A 25,921-nucleotide genomic window follows, 5' to 3' on the forward strand; every position below is an offset into this window, starting at 1 on the left:
GGGTCAGTAAGCAATGCAAGTGTTTTTTAAGTTAGCTGAATTTTGACAAGCATCCTCTGGCTAGTGAGGAAAGCCTTTTCAGATAATTTTTGGGGTATGTAGAGAATGGATGTTCAGCAAGACCTCTTTGAAACCTAGTGATATTAACCCTTGAGCAGCAAGCATGCTCTAGGGAAACCCAGTATTCTATGCATCTGGCTTTACCCAAGGAGGCTCCCTCCATGAATAGGTGGGTCTTCCCTGAGTTAACAGCTGATTATGAGCAGCATCACTGAGACGTACCACTGAGTTTGTGACTGGCATTCGTATTGCAAAAGTTAAGCTCCTTTTTATCTTTTCAGAAATGTCTTGTCCTTTCCTACTTATTCAGATTCTGGCAACATACTTTTTGCATCTGGTCAGCCCACGTGCTGCTTGTACCAATGGTGAAATACTGCCCACTACTCAATATGCTGTTTTGAGTACCATATCCACCACGTTCTGACCACATCATTCTGTGAGTTACAAAACTATAGGTTCTTCTACATTTTTTTCAGCTATTCTATCAATTCTTACAACACAGGTTTATTACAAAAGTGGTAGAGGGAAATCATGTGACTCAGCTGCTCCTGCTGTTGGCTAGACTAAATCAGGTCTATTCTGGGTGTGGTCAGACCAGCAACATCCATATCTCCTGGAAGCAAACTGCTGTGGTCTAAATGTGTGCCCCAAAGTTCTTGTGTTGGAAACTTAATCCCTAGTGAAATGGTCTTCGGAAGTGGGGTTAATAAGAAGTGATCAGGTCATGAGGACTCTGCTCTCATGAATGGACTGATGTGGTTAATGTGAGAGTGGACTGTTACAGAAGTGAGTTCTGCCCTCTCTTGCTCTTGCCCTTACTTGCCCTTTGGCCTTTCATCATGGGCTGATACAGCATGAAGGCCCTCAAAAGATGCCAGCACTATGCTCTTGAAATTCCCAGCCTTCAGAACCATAAGTCAAATACATTTTTGTCCATTATAAATTACTTGTGGTCTGTGGTATTCTGTTATTCTGTTATAACAACATAAAATGGACTAAGACACTTATAAAAATGAAAGTTTATGAGACTATTCAAGATTTACTAAATCAGGATCTCTGGAGGGTTAGGGGAGTTGAGCCCAGGAACATCAGCTTTAAAAAAATCTTGAAGAAATTCTAATGTACTGTATACTACTATCTGAGAACTAGCGTAAACAAGCTAGTCATTGAAATTGCAATCTGGAACACCTGGTCACCTCTTCTTTTTACCCTTTCCTTATTATCAGCATTATCTTAACCTCCTTAAGTAACTGAGGAGGTATAAACAGGGCACAAGCATCAATCATCTTACATTCCGCAGAATCCTTTCTCTAATTCATAGTTAAAGAAATGCTTGTTGGTTGATTAACTCAATTCCACAGAGGATTTCCTAAAGTTAATAATCACACAATTTGGTGAGGTTAATCATACTAAAACACAACCATCCAGCCAGCTCACAATTTGGGAATTTAAGAAGCCAAGAGATGGAAATACAAAGACTTCCATTGCAAGGTAAGAGAGGAATAACTGAATAAATATAATGTGCAACAGTGTGGTACTCAGGTATGGAGACAGAGAATTTTAGAGGTAAGTGAGTGGAGAGCTGAAAAAAGAAATATTTTCCTCCAGTCCTTTACTGAATGGTATGTCTTCGTAGTTTTGTGACAAACCTACTATAGGCAGACAATTATCAAGTTTAAGGGTTGGGGTTTAAAAACATGTATAAATAGTTCTCTTTTGCAAATACTAGAAAAAATCACTACAGACCCTTTTGCCTCCAATCATATTTCCCTATGACTATCCACTTCTTCATCAAACCTCAGCACAAAAATTTACAAGTTTACCTGTTTCTCAGGGTCTTTATCCCCCAAAGCTTATACTAAACTTAACATTAAATAAATTTATGTATTCTTTTGCTTGCGAATCTATCTTTTGATTGATATAGGGGCGTCAGCCAGAAACCTAGTGATGGTTGAGGACTAGATATTTTCCTCTCCTACAGTATTTGGCTTCCTCTTCTAGTTTTATTGTTATTCTTTCCCTCACCACCAGGGTTTCATAACACACTCAATATTTGCTTGTTTGAATATTGTTGATTGTTATGCAGTCAAGCAGACTAAAACTAGCCCTTGTTGTGACATTAAATTAACAACCCTTCCTGATTTATATCATCCATAAGGCTTACAAATTACAGAAGACTTTGACTGAGGCAGGTGCTAATTTTTAAATGTGTGTCTTGTTTGTTTCTCAATTTAAAAAACAAGCAAACAAACTATAAACAATCTTGGTAAAGAGAAAGCTGAAAAGTGTGTTTATGCATTAATATCTCTTGTTGAAACATTCCAAGTTAATGTCATTTTATTGGGTCAATGTAGTTATGTTTGGATTTTACCTAAGTTATCTTTCATGTTCATTTAGAATTCTTCAAGATTAAACACTCTTTAGAGGTAAAAGGGTATACACCAAAATCCACACCCACAACCACAGAGTATTTCCACTAGGAGGGATTTTTGATGGAAAACAGGAACACTCTACCTCACAAGCAAGTTGCACCCCATGGGAATGGGATGCATTCCCATGCATCCCATGGGAATAATGGGAACAGGAGCCTGTCCCATCACCAGTGGCTCTAAAACATCCAGTCTTAGTGACCATAGAATTCAGTCCATTCCAGGAGATGTTCCTATTCAACACTTACTCACTGATTCACTTGACTACCATCAGTGGGCATCCAGCATGTGCCAGGGATACCTAAGACTGAATAGAATAGACAGACAGCCTACCACTTGCATTCTATTGGAGGTGACAAATGTTAGGTCATCAGAAGAGGTGACATATGATGGTGAATGGAGAAAAGCGTGGACATTAGGCCATTTATGGAGGATGAGTTTAGTTTTGTCCATCTAGAATCCGAGGTCCTCACAGCACAGACTGGGGATATCAAGCAGGGGTTTGGTGCTTAGAAGGAAATCCAGTTGGAAATATAAACTTGGGTTGTATCAGCGGGTAGATGACACTCGAAGCCAAGTGTGTGATGAAAAGCCTCAAAAGAGGGAGTCCCAAAGAGAAGGCCTACAAAGAAATCAACAGGGATGTAACAGGTAGAGGTTGGGCAGAGGTGGAGGAGTAGCTAGGGAGAGAGAGGGAAAAACAGGAAGGCACAGTGAACCGGAAGCCAAGTGAAGAGGGCCTTGAATAGGAAGGACTGTTCAACTGGGTAAACATCTCTGGGATGCTAAGTAAGAGGAAATCTTTCAAGTAGCAACATGGAGGGTGTGGACCTTACAAGGGCAGTTTCAGTAAAGCAGTGAGCAACTTGAGAAGTTCCATGATGAGAGGTGAAACTACTAGTAGCCAGAGGAAAATATAAAGTCAAAGGAGTGTTTTCTAACATGGGAGGTGCTTCAGCATGTTTTGACTGAGTAGAGGAAGGATCCAGTAATAAATGAAAACTGAGATCCACAAAAGAGAGGAGAGGACGTGGGATTCTGAGTAGGTGGGAGAACAGGACACACGCTGATCTTTAAAAAGTAGAGGGACATTTCTTCTATTGCAACAGGAGGAGCAACCCAGAGAAAAGGTAGATTGGACGGTGGGAAGTTGGGGCATTCCTGTCTAAGGGCTGCTGTTTTCTATATTAGGCTCCTAAGGCAAAGATCACATAGTGGGGATGGGAGTAGGAAATTGAAAATGGAAAGGGAGGAGATCTGGGGATACTCGAGGAGGAATAAGTCTCTGGGGACAAAGGGAAAATGAATGTTCTAGAGAAGCACAGTAGGATGGCTAAAGTGGTATGGAGGCCTCACTGAGGCTGCCAAGTTAGCAGTAGGGCAATGTGCCATGGTTGAATGGGAATCTGGTTATTAACTACTCAGTGCCAGGCTAGATGGTTAGCCAGGGCAAGAAGGGCATTCTTTAGCTTTAAATTAGTTTCCTTGCATGAAGTTAAATGGCTTTGTAAGTCTCAAAAGTAAAATAACTTTTCCTTTGCTCTTACAATCAAGAAAATGTCAGAATACTACTACAAATCACTCACAATCAGTGCAACAACAACAATAAATTACCACAATGAATTATTTTAGAATACAAGATACTATTTCTGGTGGAACCAGGGGCGGGAGGTGAAGAGGGGTGGGGGCAGGAGGCCAAGACATGGATTGATTTGCATCAACAAGAATAATGTTTTTTAAGAAATGTATCCGCCTTAAATAAGCACAATGCTTTCCATTTTCCATACAAAACATAAAACCAGTAGACCATTTGAAGATCCAGAAATAGTATTCCTTAGCTAGAATGCCAGCGCCTCAAGGGAATTCAAACTGACCCTGTCTATAACTGTGTGGGTTACAAGGAGTTAACTTTGTTCTGGAACAAGACTGTAAACCTGACTTGTCAACATTTGCATTTATGTTTCCAATTATTTATCCTCTACCTTATTAATGTTTATAGTAACAGAGAGCTTAAGTCCTCTTCTTTTAAAATATCAGATTATTCACTATACATTTAAAAACTTATATTATGCTGCCTTTCTATGTCACCTTTGTTTTTTCTTATTGCACACAGATGCAATTAAAGGCTCTTTCTGTATTCCAGAAGTCACACATGATAGGAGGGAGAAGCTACATGCCTCTTGAAACTATTCATAGAATAGTTCCAATCTCTCCTTGTTATTTTTCCTGGCATCTCTAGACACACGGACTTTCCTTAAAAATAACACTTGTAAAAGCTATGCTTAATAAATAAATTTGTCACTGCTGACATATCCAAATCAGAATGCTTTAAAGACAAACAGAAAACCAAGGGCATTAGAGTTTCTTCACGAGTTTCAATTCCCTGAGTCTCATCACATCCTCAGTCTCTGCACCTGTTCTTTTCCCTACAGGACAAAATGACATCTTTCTCAAGTGTCCACAGCCTCCCAAGTGTAATTACTAATATTATATTAATCTGCACCCACAGTGTCACCAACACTTGATTTGCTTTCCTGAGAAGATTCCCAAGTATGATTTCCCCAAGTTTAAAGAGTAGAAAAGAAGACACAAATGTAAGAAACTTTGCCCGCTATGGTTGCCCAACGGTTTCTAATTAGCATATGTATTTGAAAGATCTGAAGCATTGGTTTAATCTCTAATCAGAGAAGGAATTTCTCTTGTACCTTTAGAGAAGCTTGTGAATGAGCCAGTCGCTTGTTTGGCTCCTAGGATACCAGAACTAACACCAGGGGCTGGAAAAGAAATGATCAAATTTATTTCTTTTAGTCATCAATTTGATTTCTATCCAGCAAAATCTGTTGTTTAAAAAAGGAGGGGTGAGGGGGACTGTGGTTTGGAAAGATTCTCATTTTACCCTCTGTAGGCTGTCTATGTAGAATGACATAAAACTCAAAAGTTAACAACATTTGTGGGGATGTGGTTAAAAAAAATAGGGAGCTCAAAAGAGAAGAAGGTCATTCCCAGTTGTGATTATTTCAGACTCTAACTACTGGAAAGCACACAGTTAAAAGAAACGGCACACAGATCAAAAGGGACCACCCTGCTACGTTTTGGGTTTCAAAACCTGCAATTGTTCCTATCCACTTGTTTTCTTGTGCTTGCACGACTTAACACATAAAACGTGAAATGTGATAAGCCAATGGATCAAAACCCAGTTCTTCCTCTTGATAGGTTACCCAGTAAGCTTTACAAGCCTGGTCTAATAAAAAAAAAAAAAAAAACCTTCAAAATAATTCACTTTAGAGTTTAGTATCAATTTACATTTCTAAAGTTCAAGGTCACGTCCCTTTCTCTACCCTTTGCCTTCATCCTCCATTCACTTCAATCTTTGTATGACCTTCCAGCTGTGGGCAGATTTATGTTTTAAGTCTGCCTATTCCGATTTAGGCATGCCAGAGTAAAGTTAGGATAGTAGGAGGATCCCACAATACACATTTTTTTTTCTGGTTAAAACAGAAACTATCAAACCCAGAATGAATCAACAGAATACTCTGCAAGGCAGAGACCACGTCTATTTTACTTGCATCCTGCAGACCTAGCAGAACATCACCCAAAAGTGAATAAAAGTGAGGGCTGAGGATGGTGATGCAGGCTGCCATTGACTCAAAATTTAAATCACTCACCCTGAAAAGTAATATGCTCTGTTCTCTATTTGCTTATTTTATAAATTAATAGGCCATTAACAGTGCACCATCTTCTACAGGGCTTCTCTCTTAGGAGTGACACTGGAAATAGAGAGCGTATCAGTCTGCTCAAGCTGCTGTAATAAAACACCACAGATTAGGCAGCTTAAACAACAGAAACTTATTTCTCACGGTTCTGGAGACTGGGAATTCCAAGATCAAGTTGCTGGCAAGGTAAGTTTCATTCTGAAGCCTCTTCTCTTGGCTTGCTGGTGGCAGCCACAGTGCTGTGTGTTCACATGACCTCTTTTTTAAGAGAGACACTAGGCTAGCAAGCTCTCTGGTGTCTCTTCTTTTCTAATCCTTCCACATCAGGGCCCTGCTTTGACCTTATTTAGCCTTAATAACTTCTTTAGAGGTACCATGTTCAAATACAGCCACACTGGTGGTAAGGACTTCCATGTATGAATTTGTGGGAAGACACAAACATTCAGTCCATAAAAGGGAGAAATAAGGAGTGAGCAATGAAATAATGCCGCATATTTTTTTCTCCAAACTTCGTATTATATTAGTGTAATATATGTAGCTAATAATAAAATGTACTTAATCTAATGCTCTCTTCTGCATCAAAAGATTGTAGTATAATTGTGCTGTCAAACACAGCTATCAACTTTATGCTCCCATCTCTGTTGCCTTCAGCCTCGTTCCGGGGCTCCTTAGCTGTCTCCTGCTTCCTTCTCTAAACTAGAAAGATACTTTTTCACTGGGTGCGGTGGCTCACACCTGTAATCTCAGCACTTTGGGAGGCTGAGGCGGGTGGACTACCTGAGGTCAGGAGTTCGAGACCTGCCTGGCTAATATGGTGAAACCCCTGTCTCTATTAAAAATACAAAACGTAGCCAGGCATGGTGGCAGGCAGCTATAATCCCAGCTACTCGGGAGGCTAAGGCAGGAGAATTGCTTGAACCCGGGAGGGGGAGGTTGCAGTGAGCCGAGATCACGCCACTGCCCTCCAGCCTGGACGACAGAGTGAGACTCCATCTCAAAAAAAAACATAATTTATCATTTTTTAAAAATAATAGAACCATGGAAAAAGTATAATACAGGTAATACGTTTTGATTTTAAAATAGAAAATCTGTTTAGCTAATTTTAACCTAAAATAGAAAAATAGCTGGCCATGTGTGGTGGCTCACACTTGTAATCCCAGCACTTTGAGAGGCTGAGGTGGGAGGACTGCTTGAGCCCCTGAGCCCAGGAGTTTGAGATCAGCGTGGGCAACATAGTGAGACCCTGTCTCTATAAAAACAAAAATAAATTAGTCAGGTGTGGTGGCACGCATCTGAGGCCCCAGCTACTCGGGAGGCTGAGGAGCAAGAATTGCTTGAACCTGGAAGTTTAAGGCTTCTGTGAGTTGTGATTGCACCACTGCACCCCAGCGTGGGTGACAGAGCAAAACCCTGTCTCAAAATAGAAAGAAAATCATAATATCTGACCCTGGTGAAAGAATGGCTCTTCAAAATCAGATTCTGTCCAGCATTCAAGGCTATCTACTTACCGGACTACTTTAGCTTTCACTCCTAGTGTTTAGTCCATTCTGGATACTTTTTGTCTTTGCTGAACAGAAGTGAATAAATATAATATTAACAAAGAACTGGACTAAAACCCAATATAGAAGACAAGGACTGGAACACATTTTATTCAGAACCTACCAGGAATTCACTTGAGGCAAGGAGGCCCAGTTATCAGTCTCCTGAATGCCTTATTTGTACTAAGTTGTCTATGTTAGTGTGGAGGGTATAACCACTAACTAAATTGGCCTGAAATGTGTAATACAACTGTGATTTTGCTGACACAGTGTTAGAGTGGCATGCTGGATGGAACAGTAATAACTGTGATAAGGAGAATGATGATGGCGGTGGGAGGCTGATTGTTTCTAATAATCAGAATGATCTTTCTTACAGAACATTTGGCTCAACTCTCAATTTATGGACTTGGATACATTTGGTTCTTCTGGCTAAATACAGCTGAATGCTAACATATTTTTAAGTTGTTGCAATAAATGCAAAACTATATGGCTGGTTCAGAAGATGCCTCTTTGTAATTCATATTAATGCATTAAAAACTAAATTCAATAAAATTTGACTTACTTGTTGTATCTTGCCTATAGTTCATAAAACCTAATATCAGTTTCAAATATTGTAATACCTGTTTCTAAATAACAAAGTAGATACATATTGCCCAAGATCACTAAGAATTCTGTCAACCATATGAATGCAAATCATGCTTGGACTGACCCTGAAGAGTTCCCCAGTTTGTTACTCACAGACACAAACAAGATCATGGCTAGACCACCCCAGGCCTGGGGGTCTACTGTAAAGATCATCAGACAATATTCCATAATCTCCTCTAGATGCTGATTTTCTATTATAAAAACTTTCAAACATATGGAAATGCTGCTTTCCTGCCAGAATCCCTCAGGCTAGAGTTTACTTTGTTCTCAGTGAAGGCAAAAAGCATCAGTCTTCATCCATGTTCTATAGCAAAGCATGTATTCCGGCATCTCTGCCACAGTGTGCTAATGGGTAGAGTTCCCTTCTGCTTTTTTGCTCCATCGGGAGCTTCCTACATTCTTGGTTTAGCTCTTTTCTACGTTCCCATTCCTTCACTGTCTCCCATCACCACCAGATGGGACTGACTAGTTGCAGAAAAACAAGCTCAGGACTCCCACTGAGTTCATATTATGGTGAGTTGTATAATTATGTCATTATATATTGCAATGTAATAATAATAGCAACAAAGTGTACAATAAATGTAATGTGCTTAAATCATCCAAAACCATCTGCTGTCCCAGTCCACAGAAAAACTGTCTGGCTTCTGACATTGAGATCTTGACGATCTCAAATGATTCTTTACCATTAGACTGGAAGCTACTTAATAGCAGGAATGACATCCGCCTGGTTCACTTCTATATTCTTAGTACCCAGCACAGGACTTAATAAATGGCAACTGTTCAATAAATATTTGTTAAAAGAACAAATCGTATGCAAAAGAATGAAAATTGGGAGACCCTAAGCCGGGGGTCCCCAATCCCCAGGCCCCAGGACTAGTCCGTGGCCTATTAGGAACTGTGTGCCGCATAGCGGGAGATGAGCGGCAGCTGAGCGCAGCTTCATCTGTATTTACAGCCACTGCCCGTCACTTGCATTACCGCCTGAGCTCCGCCTCCTGTCAGATCAGCGGCATTAGATTCTCAAAGAAGTGCGGGGCACGGTGGCTCATGCCTGCAATCCCAACACTTTGGGAGGCTGAGGCAGGCGGATCATGAGGTCAGGAAATTGAGACTATCCTGCGTAACACAGTGAAACGCCGTATCTACTAAAGATACAACAAAATTAGCCAGGCGTTGTCGTAGGCGCCTGTAGTCCCAGGTTCTCGGGAGGCTGAGGCAGGAGAATCGCTTGAATCCAGGAGGCGGAGCTTGCAGTGAACTGAGATAGAGCCATTGCACTCCAGCCTGGGCCACAGAGCGAGATTCTGTCTCACAAAAAAAGAAGGGCGACCCCTATTGTGCACTGCGCATGCAAGGGGTCTAGGTTGCCTGCTTCTTATGAGAATCTAATTCCTGATGATCTGTCACTGTCTCCAATTGCCGCCAGATGGGACTGACTAGTTGTAGAAAAACAAGCTCAGGGCTCCCACTGATTCTACATTATGGTAAATTGTACAATTATTTCATTATATATTACAATGTAATAATAATAGAAATAAAATGTACAACAGATGTAATGTGCTTAAATCATCCTAAAACTATCTGCTACCCGCAGTCGGCAGAAAAACTGTCTTCCACACAACTGGTCCCTGGTGCGAAAAAAGCTGGGGACCGCTGCCCTAAGCTATGTTCTCATTCTTGTCTCAGGTCACTAAAGAACAAACGCAGTGAATTAAGCTGAAGTATTCAAGGCCAAATGCTGGCTGACCTAAGAGGCCAAGTTTGGTCCAATATAATCATCTTGGGGACGTTACTCTGAAGGGAACCTTGCAGGGATAAAAATGAACAACTTTAGTAGAAGTCAACAATGCAGTGCTGGCCAGGCGTGGTGGCTCATGCCTGTAATCCCAACACTCTGGGAGGCTGAGGCGGGCAGATCGCCCGAGGTCAGGAATTCAAGACCAGCCTGGGCAACATGGTGAAACCCTATCTCTACTAAAAATACAAAAAGTTAGCCAGGCATGGTGGCATGCACCTGTAATCCCAGTTTCTCAGGAGGTTGAGGCAGGAGAATTGCTTGAACCCAGGAGGCGGAGGTTGCAGTGAGCCAAGATCACGCCATTGCACTCCAGCCTGGGCAACAAGAGTGAAACTCCATCTCAAAAAAACATAACCAATGCAGTGCTGTTGTTCCCTTCTATTATATTACTTAGCTTCTGGCATTTCAGCTTACCTGATAGCCTGCTGTTGTCCACTTCTGATTCTAAATGACGTTTCCTATGCATTTCAGGAAAATTATTATGTCACAAGGAGGACAAATCCAAGTGATGCAGATGCTGTGGGGCATCTGGCTGCATTTTCCTCTGGCCTCATCTCACCAGTTTGTTCCACTGTGGTTACCGTTTGTCAGTTTTATTCACTAGCAACAAAACTGGCACATAAATTTGTCGACCCATTCAGGAAATCCCGCGATAGGTGTTATGAATATACAGCTAGCAGGATACGAACCAGAAGCATCATCCGGACTCCAGAAATCTGGTTTTCTATCAATTATCTAATGCGACGCTGTCACATGACCATTAGTAAATGAATTCATTATTTTTTGGCCTTGGTTTCCCCACTTAATGAACACTTTGGATGAGGCAATTTCTAAGGTCTCTTCAAGTTCTCAAATGCTACAATCCTACCTAAAAAATGATAGCATATTGAGTCAGAATTCTTCAGGAAACAAGTTGATGTGTTCCTGGCTACACACTGACACCCAAGAAAGCCTGCCTTGAGCCAGGCACCTAAGTAGACCTCTCCCCAGATCTTCCCTTGTGTACAAAGTGAGATGTCTGGGCCAATAGGGTGCAACCCCTGGAGCCTGCACCCTCTCAGATATCCCATTCTGTGCACTCGGGACCCCTGGGTTCTCTGCCCAGATAGCCAAGAGCTTCCAGGGGATGAAGCTTGAGCAGATGGACTGGTAAGTGTCCCCAGCTGTGCCCCAGGGGTTTCTTGTGGTGGAGGGATGGGCCCAGGGCAGGAAGAGAAGGGGGCAAACCAAGAGCTAAGGGGGAGGGGACTGTGTTTGTAATCTTGTCCAGTTTGTCCTCTTGTTAGTGGAGGACCTGTAGGAGGTCCCTGTAGGATTGCACAGTGACAGAGAAGGTAAAGGAGACAGAGGAGATGAAGCAGTCCCTTCCTATCACCTCTTGGCAAATCTGCAATAAATTGCCTGTTTTCTGGATGTTTGGAGTTTTGTATAATCCATTTCTAAATATAACTGGCACCTTCTTTTTGCAAGACTGTCTATTAGGCTCAGAGGATATAAAGCTGAACAGCAGAATGTCCACACTCTTGAGAGCCCAGGAGGAAATATTTCCATGTGCATTGCATTGTATCCCTGTTTTCCTGCAGACAAGGGTCATTTAAATGTTGAAGCTGACCTTAGAAGGGCTCTTCAAGGTGACTATGGGACAGCTTTGTGATATCCAAAAGGCTGAGAATCAATGGTGAGCAAAAATAAGGAGAAAGGAACATCTTATACAGAAACTAGGGTCAAAACAAAGCCTATCTGAGCCATGTTTAGGGGGCTCTGGTGAGCAGCTGCTGGGAGCAAATTTTCCAGATCTAAAAAAGAAAACCTGCTAAATAAATGCTGGTCAAAAAAAAAAAAAAAATGCCTGAAATATAGTCATTACTCAAAAAAAGTTTGGGAATATAATTAAATGGATCCATAAACACTTGGAGTACAGAACCACCTAGGTAGATATTTGCAGTTAGAAGGTATAGGGAGAATCAAATTTCTCCCAGGTGGCAAGATAAAGAACCACGTCCAGGGTGAAATGGAGAATCAGCTACAGAAGCCAGAAGCACAGCTCTGAGTACTGAGGGTTTTTTTTGGAGGGGTGGGGGTGAGGAAATAGAACTGTAAAGAATAGAATCTTTTAAAAAATATTATGTTTTATTATTACTTGTAGCTGTTATATATGAATTCAATTGTTTCTAAAATGTATTATATTTTATTCACAGCAAAGTTGCCAAGCCCTACATATTAGTTCTAAGTTTGTTTAGATTATCTTGCACTCTCTGTGCAGGAATTGTGTCTCATTTTTCTGGGTAGGAGCTCAAGAACTATGTTAAATAGAGGTGGTAAGGATGAACACTCTTCTTTTCTACCTGTCATCAAAGAGAAGGTTTCTAGTGTTTCACTCTTCAATATGGTGAATGTGGCTTTTTGTAGGGACACATTACCAGGTGAAAGATGTCTGCTTTTGGCTGGGTGCAGTGGCTCATGCTTGTAATCCTAGCACCTTGGGAGGCCGAGGTGGGAGGATTGCTTGAACCCAGGACTTCCAGATTAGCCTGGGCAGCATGGTGAAACCCCATCTCTACAAAAAATACAAAATATTAGCCAGGCGTGATGGCGTGCACCTGTAGTTCCAGCTACTAGGGAAGCTCAGGTGGGAGGATCACCTGAGCTCAGGAGGTGAAAGCTGCAGTGAGCTGCGATCACACCACTGCACACCAGCCTGTGCAACAGGGTGAAACCCTGTTTCAAAAAAAAAAAAAATCTGCTTTTATTTGTAATTTGCTAACATTGTTTCTTTCTTTAAATCATGAATATTAGATATCCTCAGTGCTTTTTCTTCTTTTGAGATACTTATATGATCTTCTTCTTAACATAGTCAGACAGTAAGTTATATTAATAAACTGTCTAATGTTAACCCATCATTGGATGCAAAAAACTCACTTGAACATGAATTTAGTTTGATAGTATTTCATCTATGTTGCAAGTAAAATTGCTCTACAAATTTTCCTTTCTCATACTATGTGCTTCGGTATCATAGTCATACAATAAAATGATTGAGGACTTTTATTTCATTTTCCAGAATAATTTGTAGTTTTTCCTCGATGGTTTGGTAGAATGGTTAAATCACCACCACCTAAGGCTTCACTTTTTTAAAAGAAGGATGATTTTAAGCTACTGTATGTAATTTTTAACACAGAATATATATATTATATATATATTTTAGATATCTAAATATATTCATATACTTTATATATATACAACAATCTGAAAACTCAGTAAGAAAATGAACCCAGTTTTAAAAATGGTCAAAATATTTGAACAAAGATATAAAAATGGCAAATAAGAACATGAAAAGATGCTCATTAGTCATTATGAAAATGCAAATTTGAATTACAGTGAGACTCATACCTATTAGAATGGATAAAATAAATGAATGGATAATACCAAGTGTTGACAAGAATACAGAGCCACTGGAACTCTATCACCTTGTTGATGGGAATGCAAAGTGGTACAAACACAGTGTGACAATTTCTTATAAAGTTAAACATACCCTTACCATATAACCCAGAAATCTTACTCCTAGTTATTTACCTAGGTGAAATAAAAACATGTATGTACATAATAATAGCCTAAACCTAGAAACAACCCAAAAGTCTTTCAATTGGTCAAATGGGTAAACTATGGGATATCCATGTAAGGAAATACTACTCAGCAAGAAAAAGGAATAAACGACACATACACACCATAACACAGATGAATCTGAAATGCATTCTCAGAATGCTGCGTACTATATAATTCCATTCTTACCACACTCTGGAAAGCACAAAATCATAGCGGCAGAAAAAAGAGCACTGTTCACTGGGGCGCAGGGGTGAACAAAAGTTGTCTGCAGAGGGGAATGAGGAAATTTTTAGGGAAATAAAACTGTTCTGTATCTTGATTATGGAGGGGGTTACATGTCTGTATATATCTGCCAAACTCCTGAAACTGTACATGAAAATGGTTTAATTTTGCTGAGTGTAAATTACATCTCAATAAAAAATGTTTTAAAAGAAAATAAAGATTTTTAAACTACTAATTTAATAGTACACTGGCTGGGGTTTAGTTGCCTTTTCTATTTTTACTAGTATGCATTTAGGCAATTTATATTATGTTATAGAAAGTCTTATTAACCTAGGTTTTCAAATTTTGGCATAAAGTTGTTCTGTTTTTCCTTTTGATTAAAAACTCTGAGTTCTATCTGTAGTTATGTTGTTTTCCTTCTAGTTTTTTTTTAGAAATTTATATCTTCTTTATTTTTAGGTAATTACTTTGCCTAGATTTTTATCCAATTTGGAAGTGTTTTCAAACAACTGCTTTTAGGCTTTATGGATCTTATTTTTTTAATTGTTTTTGATTCATTAATTTCAACTCCTGCAATCTTTCTTCTTTTCTAAGGTATACATTTAAGGTTATAAATTTACTTCTACATACTGTTTTATGCTATATCTCACATGTGTTTGACACATAATATATTTATTTTCAGTCAGTTCTAAATTTTTTTTAATGCTGAGTGTATAATTTATTCTTTAATCCATAAAACATTTTAATGTTCATTTTTAAATTTCCAAACCTATGATAGATTTTGGCTGTCTTACAGCTTGTTAATCATGCATTTTAGTTTTCTATATCCTCACTTCTTTTTGTCTGTCTCATCTGCCAGTTCTTGAGAGGTATAAGTTAATAGATTTGTTCATTTATCCTCGTATTCTGCCAACTTATGCTGTATATATTTTAAGACTATAAAGTTAGATACATACATATTTTGAATTGTTGCATCTTCCTAATAAACTCTTCCTTTTATCAACTTTATAGCTGCTTTTTGCCTGAAAGTATATTTGATTAATATTTACATAGATAAATCTTCTAAAAATATTAGAATAGCATTCTTCTAAAAAATTTTAGTTAGCATATCCTTTTATGACCTAAACTTTTCCATGTCCTTATGTTTAAAGTATGTTTTATAAACAGGATATATTTGAATTTTGTTGTATACTTTTTAACATCCATCTTTTAATTGGTATATATTGAATACTTACATGTATTGTAATTGCTGATATATTTGGATTTATTAATATCTCTACCCTTTTATTCTATGCTAATTGCCATAATTTTCTTAGAGTTTTCATTACTTTCTATTAGAATGAAAAAGTCTTCTTTATCCTGTTCCCTCTTCACTGGTTTAAGTTACATGCTCTACTTCTATTCTTTTAGTAGTCAGCCTTAAATGTTTAATATGCTTACTTGACTCAGAAAGTTCAAAATGAATCCCTATCACCACCTTCCTCCAGAATAATACAGTGAACTTAGAATGTCATTATTCACGCCACCACCTCTTCTTATACGTTGTTATGTAGGATACTGGTTCTTCCTTTTAAAATTGCTCATAATGATTATTTTTACTATTTTTAAACAGGGAGCACTTATTTACATTGATAAAAGAATGTTGCCAATTTATTTGCTCGTTATTGCTTCCTCCATTCAAGTCCTTTATTATGAGTTCATTTTTCTTCTTCCTGAACTGTTTCTTTCACATTCCTTTTGGGAACTATCTCTTCACGGTCAACTGTTTCAGATTCCTATGGCTAACACATCTTTATTTTATGAATGCTGGTTTACCTAGGCATAAAATGCTGAATGCTGGTTTACCTAGGCATAAAACTGTTGACTAATGGCATTTGCCCTCAGCACACTGAAGATATAATAATATTCATGGCCAGCCATCTCCAGTGTGTTGACTTTGAGCAAAGTGATACCCACTGGAGCCACTGGTGACTCAGTGGAGGAGAAGGAAACATACAGAGACCAGCATACACTCTTAAGGGTGGAAGAAAAAAGGATGAAGGCATCGCGATGAGTGGAAGTAGGAGGCAGAATAACATGGAGTGAATGGGGTGGGGGGGCATCAGTGAAATTCCCAAAGTCTGCACCTAGCCCTAATGATCTCACCTAGGCCCCTAACTGTTCTTTCCTTTAAGTATTAATATCTAATCTTGCTCAAAAGAAAGTATGGCAAGATTGATCTTACCTGCAATTCTTTGTGAATTGTTAAACTAGGAAAGAAACAGCAATGATGAAAGAGACATCATTCGTTCTAGTATTCCTAAATTCTCGTAAATGAAGTCTATTGCTGTAGCATTTAAAGAGGGCAAACCACGCTTCCCTTTGACTTCTTATTTTTATTGTTTTAGAGACAGGGTCTTACTCCATCGCCTAGGCTAAAGTGCAGTGGTACAATCATAGCCTACTGCAGTCTCAATCTCCCGGGCTGAAGTGGTCCTCCTGCTTCAGCTTCCCAAGTGGCTGGGATTACATGTGCACATCTGCACACCTGGCTAATTAATTTTTTTTTTTTTTTAGAGATGGGGGGGGTCTCACTATGTTGCCCAGGCTAGTCTCGAACTTCTGGCCTAAAGCAATCCTCCTGCTTTGGCCTCCCAAAGATCTGGGATTACAGGCATGAGCCCAGCCTGGCTTCTTCTTTAAGTAAGCTTTTAGATAACATCGTACAGTGCTTTCAAATAGCTATAACCAGGAGCAGTGATTGGGAAGGGCATTGTGCAAAGAGATATTTTGCTAACAGAACAGATACATGTTGTGTCTATCATTTCTGCTGCTACTCTATTTTAATGCAACTGAAAACATAAAATTCGATGCATTTTTCTTAAATTTGTTGTTTTAAAATCAAAGAATATTAGGGTTGTCAGGAGCCTCAGAGACCATCTATTCTAAACCCATCACTTCATGCATGAGGAAACAGCTCTAGGGGAGTTCATCCTCTCGTAGAACCCAGTTCAGAAAGTACAATGGAGTTATGCCAAGAACTTCAAATACTGGCAGAGCTCTGCTCAAAGTAATTACTACTATAACCCACTGTTTTATTTTTCAACCTTTGGGGTACATGAAAAGACTGACACTTTCAGGGTTTTCATGCTCGGTGTTTTAAATACTGCGCTCCGGACTACTCTCTATTCTTATGAAGAAAATAATCCATTGGTTATTCAACATGTTCTGATTTAATGTTGATGTAACAAATTGTCTGTACTCCAAGTGCTTGCTGTATTTTTCCAAAAATATTCTCCTTTTTAGCTTAGCCTGAAAATTTCTCTGGTTTTCTATTAGTCATGGAAGCAAGCCATTAAAAACTTTTTTTTCTTTTACAAAAAGTTCTTTCCTAGGATGACATAAAATTTAGGTGGAGAAAGCTCTATCATTACTGTAGTACTTAATTCCTAACACATATTTATTGTCTTTTCTACCAGGTTTTCTTTTTATATTTTCCTTCTTGTGACATCATTTATTATCCTCAAGGACAATCTAAGGGAATTTATTTGTCACAGACAGCATTCCTGGCTGCTGATCAAATGAGTTCATTCCCAAGATAATTACCTCTAGACAGCAAATACAGGCCACAGAAGGTGACAAAACCCGGCTCTTGTCCTATTTTGTTCACTGGTTATTTGAATTATTAGTTCTTGGAAGACCATCTATACATTCAGAAGGTTATATCTCATTTTAGAAGATTTTGTAGAAGCAAATCACATGCACCATTGGTTTAGTTGGTTAATGAACTAATCAATGAAAGGTCTTATCCATTTTGACCCTTACACACCCCAGTTCCAATTAAACCAGCTGGGTAAAAACTTCAATAGGGTTATTTTGCCAGCTGAATAAGTTCATGCTCACCAAGACTCTAGGCTTATTACAGAGCTCTCTAGATACACTCGTCCTACAGAATTCTAAACTCCAGTGCTTGAAATGACTTTTTTAAAGGCCTCTTAAGAAATGCATTCAAATCTTCTAAATCAGGATAGTTGTGTTAGATGGGGGTGGGGGGTCAGGTGGAAAGGAGGAGCAGTGAAGTTCAGAGACAGCATCCGATGTCACAACATTGGATGACAGGGTTGCCCTAAGTGGAAGACACATGTCCTGTGTGGCATGTTTCTTACACAAAACTGGGTGTGGGTGAATTTTTGAGCCTTCCAACATACAAATCCTGTTCATGGCTAGAGAAACAGACACAAAGGGAGACTGCTTACATGCCATTTCTCTGTATTTGTAGAAAAGAATGCTCGGTGGCTGTCAAAATGAGAGGAAGGTTAGATGGGATAAAATCTTGGAGGTGGTCTAGCCTAGGATACATATTTTGAAGATGAAGTGAGACAGTTCGAAGAGGTAAACTCACTTGTTCAAGGTCATATGGCTAGTTACAGCCAGAGTGGTGATCTTGCTAGTATATCACACTGCTACTTTTAATTTAACATCCAATTAAAAAAGAATGAGCAAATCACTGCACACCCTGAGATTGGTACATAATGCAACCTTCTCAAGGTCTCATGGGAACCCCATAATTAGAATGCAAGCAGGTACTGGGCATTTTACTCATCAAAATCCCTTGAGGTATGTTTCTGAAACTTATTGCTGGATGCAGCAGTGGCTTGCCAAGCATTCCTTGGCCGGCAATCCCAGTGCCGTCTATCTGTGAGTCTCCTGCAGGGAGAGGAGTGAAAAATTAATGAGAAGCTCAGAAAAGCTCATTTTCAAGGCTATAGAGATTGGGAGGGCAATGAAAACTGGAAGGGAAGGGAAAGGTTTTAAGCTATCAGCCTCAAGCTCTGACAAATCTCTGGAAGGGAAGGGAAAGGTTTTAAGCTATCAGCCTCAAGCTCTGACAAATCTCATAAATGGAGTGTAAATGTAAATATGCCCACATGGAAATGGAATATCACCTAAGAGCTATTCAGGGAAGGGCTGGATCTGAATTATAAACACCCAGGGCAGAGCTCCTTGTGATTCACTCATGGGTATCTGTCTATCTCTGCGATGCCCAAACCTCCAGCCATCGCCTATAAGCAGTAAGGGCCGTGTCTCCATGAGTTGGCATTGCCTCTTCATGAGGAAGGACTGTGATCATGAGTCAAATGTGTTTTTCTCTGATCCTGCTTGGGCACAACAGCCTATATGCCTTATGAGGATGATGGTGAATCTGGGAAAATCAAATATCTTTTAAAAATTTGCTCTTGGAAAACTTTTTTTTTCTTTTCAACATGGCGATAAAATTCATTTTCCAAGAAGAAAAAAATTGAGTTTGGGTTAAAGACTGTAAACTATTTTATTGACAAAGCTAGACCCCCACAAACAGCAAAATGGGCACAGATCTATTCCTAATAGGAACTGAATGTGGTGGGACTTTATTTGCGCCTGAATGCCCTGGTTACCCACAGCTCAAGTTTTCGCCTTTACTTGTTCTTTGTCTTAAGCAGCTTCTCTTCCAAAGAAGAGTTCTCCAGCCACTGGGCATGTGCTCCCGGCTATACAGCTATTCTGGAAGATGATCTCTGGGGGAAGGATTACTATTACTCAGAAGAACTCTTGAGCTGGGAAACCAAGAGGATGCTAATCATAGGAACAATTCTTTTGCTGATTAAACATATCTGTCAGTCCGGTAATGAGTTGTTATTAGACCAGAGCTCTTGATAATATTTTTAAGATAATAATGAATTGCTCGCAAACCTCCAGAAAATGCCTACGGAAAATAGAAACCTGGCTTTTTTTTTTTGAGACGGAGTCTTGCTCTGTCGCCCAGGCTGGAGTGCAGTGGCCGGATCTTAGCTCATTGCAAGCTCCGCCCCCCGGGTTTACGCCATTCTCCTGCCTCAGCCTCCCAAGTAGCTGGGACTACAGGCGCCCGCCACCTCGCCCGGCTCGTTTTTTGTATTTTTTAGTAGAGACGGGGTTTCACCGTATTAGCCAGGATGGTCTCGATCTCCTGACCTTGTGATCCACCCATCTCGGCCTCCCAAAGTGCTGGGATTACAGGCTTGAGCCACTGCGCCCAGCCTCAACCTGGCTATCTTTTGAGAGCAATAGTTCTTCATCTCACTCACTGCTGTTATGGTTAGAACTACCTTCCTCCAAAATTCACGTTGATGTCTTCATCCCTAGTGTTCAGAAGGCGACCTTATTTGGAATAGGGTTGTTGAAGATGTCACCAGTTGGATTAGGATAAGGTCATGTTGGAATAGTATAAGTCCCTAATCCAATATAACTGGTGTCTTTACAAAAAAAGGGAAATTTGGAGACAGACAGGCACATAGGTAGAACACCATGTGAAGCCGAAGGCAGAGGTCAGGGTGATGCTTCTACAAGCCAAGGAATGACCAAGATGGTCAGCAAACCACCAGAAGCTAGGGGAGATGCACGGAACAGATTCTTCCTCACGGCCCTTAAAAAATAAATAAATAAATAAATAAAATAAAATAAAATAAAAACAGCTCTAGGAAACTGCTACAGCTGCCCCATAGGGTTAAGAGTGTTCCCGTCCTTTCTGAGACATGGTGGAATCCAGCCTTGGCGTCCTGCACTCCCAGTAGATGACCTCTCCTTCATTGTGTGATGGGGCACCCCTGGACCCTCTTTGGCCCTGAGGGTTCCTTGTCATAAGCAGATTCCCCTTCTCTTCTCATCTTAATTCAACTCTTATCCATGGCTGTTAAAAAAGCACCACCAATCATCAGTCACCCAGGGTCAGAACCTCTGGGCTACCTTTGATTTCTCCTTCTCCCTCACCCCCACATTTTGTCTCATGAGTCTTGTCATTTCTTCCTCCTCTGTGCCTCTATTTCTTGGCTTCCTTTCATTCTGGCTGCCACCACCTCATGCTGGCTCCATTGTCTCTTGCCTAGACTGTTATCATAGTCCCCTAACTAGCCTCCCTGGCCAGGCTCCCACTTTCCTGTTGGTTGTATCTCTAACTGCTAGTGAGTTACCCAAAGGCCAGCTGTGATCATGTCACCTCCTTGCTCAAAAGCCTCCAGTGGAATGAAAGCCCAATTCTGTAGCTGTTACTGCTTTCCATGATCTAAACCCAACTTATATCTCCCAGCAGTTGCCTGTTATAACCCCTGATCCAACTGAGTCAAACTTCTTTTTTTTTTTGAGACGGAGTCTCGCTCTGTCGTCCAGGCTGGAGTGCAGTGGCGCGATCTCGGCTCACTGCAAGCTCCACCTCCCGGGTTCATGCCATTCTCCTGCCTCAGCCTCCCCAGTAGCTGGGACTACAGGCGCCCGCCACCACACCCACCTAATTTTTTTGTATTTTTAGTAGAGACGGGGTTTCACCATGTTCACCAGGATGGTCTCGATCTCCTGACCTCGTGATCCGCCCGCCTCGGCCTCCCAAAGTGCTGGGATTACAGGCGTGAGCCACCACGCCCGGCTGAGTCAAACTTCTAAAACACGCTTCTGATCTGTGCCTTTGTTTATCCTACTGGCTGTGTCTGAATATCCTCTCCCCTAATTCTGCTGTTCAAAATCCTGGCCATTCTGCAAGGACTGTAGCTGTGGTGGTGCCATGGTTAGGTGTGCAGGCCCTGGAGTGCAATGAACCAGATCAACTCACTGAGATACGAGCTTGGCAAGTTATCAAACTTCCCTGTGTTTCAGTTTCCACTAATGCAAGATGGGAGTACATAATACCTCATCGGGCTACAGTGAGAATTAAACAAGTGAATGCATAAACCACACTTAGACACATAAGCATGCAATCACTTTCAAGTATTATTATTGAAAGCAATGATCCTCTGCCCTGACCTCTCAGAGCATTCCAACTAATCTGCTCCTATGGCCCTTAAGTTCCTTCTATCATTCCTTTTGGACATGCTTCTCCTTAACTCTATGACTTTGCAGCACTTCTTCCTGCATCTGGAATGTCCCTTCTCTCTTTCCAACCTCGAACACCAGCTTCAAAGGCCCCAGGGAACCTCATTCCATCTTCTTTGCTTCTCAGTGCTCTGTTGCCATCTCCACTCCAGCTCCAGTTGGGTCACACTCAAGTCTCTCAGAGGAAGGAATTGCATTTTTTCATCTTTGTAACCAAGGGCCTAATTCAGGGTTTAGCACTTAGTATGTACAGAATGAATGCTTGCAAAACATGCAGAAGACCAAATGTTGCTGTGAATTCCCCAGTGAACGTAACTCTATCAAATTTTTCTCTATGCAGCCACCAGGGCCAGTGTTGTCAGGTGTTCCGTGTTTGTTGCATGCATGCATGAACAGGTGAAAGGCTGAAATAACCCAAGGCATTCATATTCCCAAAGGAGACGGAGGCCATTTCCCTGGCAAATACTTATCAACTGGGACTAAATTAAGACAATTAAAGGATTACTTACTTCGTGGTTCCAGAGTACTTTGTATATGCTTCATAATCACTTATCTTGCAGCCTTGTAATTATTGGCTGCCAGTTCTATTTCTTTCATTAGTGTGTGCTCAGTGTGGGCGACTGTGTCTTATTTAGTTTTTGTACCTGGCATTAAGGAGATCTTAGGTAAGTGTTTCTTGAACAAAGGAATTTGCTCAGAAAACTGAGCCAAATAATGGGGCACTATGAGCCATTAAGTAACATCAGCCAATCGGGAGGGGGGGGGGGGGTGTTCCCTTGCATTTTTTTTTTTTCAAATAATTCATTGCTAGGAAGGTATTTCTGATCAAATCCTATTGTTATTTCCATGACGTAACTCTGAAAAGAGAAAAATTCTTAGCTGTATTAATCTAGTTATCCTGGCCTCGGATCTAGCTTGACTTACAGTATTTTGTTTTCCAAGCTTGCTGCAGGGAGTCGTAGGGCAGAAAGATCCCTTGGCATATGACCTTGAGCTATAAAGCATTCTGCTAAGGGGTATTCAGGGAGCCCAGGCTGGGAGTCTAGAAGACTTGAACATAGCCTGGCCAACTGCTGGGCTCTCAGCATGCCTGGAAGGGATAAATCCTCTGTGTATTTCCCTTTCAGAAAGCAAAACTAGGATTGAGAAAGCGGCAGGGCGGCAAGGGGCACCTGTGGCCTTTATGTATTGGACTCGTTGTCTTCAGATGAAAGCTGAGCAAATTCTGCATGGAGAAAAGAGGCACTTGTTGGAGCAGGTGCCAGAACCAACTTTAACCCCTTACTAAATACAACTACTCACTGACTGAACTAAAAGAACCTCAAATCAGTAACAAGTAACAGTACAAGGGTCATTACGAAGACCTTACTCAAGGGATCAGCTTCCTGTTTCGATGGTGGCAAGTCAAAATCATTGAGGGAAGCTGTAGTGGGCTGGGGTGCCAGGCTACTAGAGTTCAAATCCTGGATTTGTTCCTTAAGAGCCACGTGATCTTGGGGCAAGTTGCCTAACCTCTCTGTGTCTCAGTTCCTTCTTCCACAAAATGAGACTATATGAATAGTTCTTATGTCATATGGGTTTGTGATAATAGGAGTTAATATATGTGATGAACTTGGAAGAGTGAATGACACATAAGTAATATATATGTTGATAAACCAACATTAAATTAGGCGAAGGTGATGTGTGGCTAATAGTCAATGAAAATGTCTTTTGTAATTACTTTTTATAAAAGCAATGCATACATATGACAATAATTGAAATAATTCTAATCTCAATACCCAATTATATTTTCCAATGACCACCACACTCTTAAATGTTTCTTTCATGTTTTTACAGAAAAAATTATTCAGAAATCAATATGTGGATATATACAGTCTATCCCTTCAAATGAATAGGATCACAATATTCATACTGTTCTCCACCTCATCTTGCTTTTTTCCATTAACTGTGTATCTTAAAGTCCTCTCCGTATCTGAAGATATACGTCTTCTTCATATTTTTTCTATGACTCATTGGTACTCCACTGTGTAGAAAGATCATGATTTGTATAACCAGCCCCCACTGATGGCATTTACCTCATTTCCAGTTTTTTGTGTGTGATTATAAATATTCTGTAACAAACAACCTTGTACATTCTTCCTCTTATATTTCTGCAAGTATATATATGTAGGTTAAATTCCTGGCAATTTACCATTTCTTCTGGTCATGGCCTTCCTCAAATCTGAAACTTTGCAGCATCTCTTTTTCCTGCGTGTGGGATGTTCTTCCTGTCTTACTATCCTTTGGTGGGTCGATGAATTACAAGGTCAAGGGTAAGTGCATCTAAAATTTTGATTATTTTTGCCACATTGTATTCCAAAAATCTTGCACTGACTCCTCTTTCCACCAATGCTGTATGAGTAGCTGTTTCCTAGTCTACTTTAACACTAGCTGACAGAGTGTAGTTATCGATTTCTTATCTTTGGCAAAGTCATAAGTGACAAATGGTACCTCAGTAGTTTCAATTTGTATTTCCTTAGTTATACTATGAGTGAGGATAAGGTCATTTTTTATGTTTTTGGGGCATTTGCATTTTTCTTTGATTTGCTGGTTCCTATCCTTTGCCCAGACAATTTGTCTTGAATTGAAAATATGGGCCAGGTGCGGTAGCTCATGCCTGTAATCCCAGCACTTTGGGAGGCCAAGGTGGGTGGATCATGACATCAGGAGTTCAAGATCAGCCTGACCAACATGGTGAAACCCCGTCTCTACTAAAAATACAAAAATTAGCTGGGCATGGTGGTGTGTGCCTGTAATCCCAGCTACTCGGGAGGCTGAGGCAGGAGAATTGCTTGAACCCAGGAGGTGGAGGCTGCAGTCAGCCGAGATCGTGCTGCTCCACAGCCTGGGTGACAGAGTAAGACTCTGTCTCAGAAAAAAAAAAAAAGAAAAAAGAAAATATGAACTCTACTACTTCCCTGCTTAAAGCCTTTCACAGTGACCTACTGCCTATGGGATAGTCTGGAATCCCTAATATGAAAAAAAAGCGGGGGCTTGTGTGTGATCTGGTCCCATCTATGCCACTTCTCTCAATGGTTGATTCCTCTTGTCTCAAGCTTGATGGCACAGAAATACCTGGCCACTTGTGGTCCCAGATCTCTTTGTCAATAAAAATTCATAGAATGGGCCAGGCGTGGTAGCTCACGCCAGTAATCCCAGCACTTTGGGAGGCTGAGGCAGGTAGATCACAAGGTCAGGAGTTCGAGACCAGCCCGGATAACATGGTGAAATGGCTTCTCTACTAAAAATACAAAAATTAGCCGGGCATGGTGACATGCACCTGTAGTTCCAGCTACTCGGGAGGTTGAGGCAGAAGAATCACTTGGACCCAAGAGGTGGAGGTTGTAGTGAGACCCAAGAGGCGGAGGTTGCAGTGAGACGAGATTGTACCACTGCACTCCAGTCTGGGCAACAGAGTGAGACTATGTCTCAAAAAAAATAAATAAATAGCTTCCGCCACGGCCACCACTGGAGAGCAGTAGCCATGGCTCTACGCTACCCTATGGCCATGGGCCTCAACAAGGGCCAAAGGTGACCAAGAACGTGAGCAAGCCCAGGCACAGCCGCCGCCGCGGGCGTCTGACGAAAACACACCAAGTTCATGCGGGACATGATTCGGGAGGTGTGTGGCTTTGCCCCATACGAGCGGCGCGCCATGGAGTTACTGAAGGTCTCCAAGGACAAACGGGCCCTCAAGTTTATCAAGAAAAGGGTGGGGACGCACATCCGCGCCAAGAGGACGCGGGAGGAGCTGAGCAACATATTAGCCGCTATGAGGAAAGCTGCTGCCAAGAAAGACTGAGCCCCCTCCCTGGCTTCTCCCTGAAATAAAGAACAGCTTGACACAAAATTCATTAATTAATTAATTAATTAATTCATGGAATGACTGGTTGAAGGAATTCCAATTTTCATATAATTCATCTTAAGGAACTACCTAAGAAACATTAAACTATTTTCCTCAAGTATTTTCTTTCTCCCTTCCTTCCTTCCTTCCTTCCTTCCTTCCTTCCTTCCTTCCTT

General features: G+C 40.7%; 1 protein-coding gene and 1 pseudogene across 8 annotated transcripts in view; one reads left to right on the forward strand and one right to left on the reverse strand.

The window, feature by feature from the left end:
* PHACTR1 (phosphatase and actin regulator 1) overlaps window positions 1-25,921 on the reverse strand; it is a 571,629-nt gene that overhangs the window by 186,745 nt on the left and 358,963 nt on the right. The gene's annotated exons all lie outside the window — the stretch shown is intronic.
* On the forward strand, window positions 25,386-25,703 carry LOC111521776 (annotated as a pseudogene).

This window comes from Piliocolobus tephrosceles, chromosome 5 (assembly GCF_002776525.5).
Source record: "Piliocolobus tephrosceles isolate RC106 chromosome 5, ASM277652v3, whole genome shotgun sequence".
Classification (NCBI taxonomy): Eukaryota; Metazoa; Chordata; class Mammalia; order Primates; family Cercopithecidae; genus Piliocolobus; species Piliocolobus tephrosceles.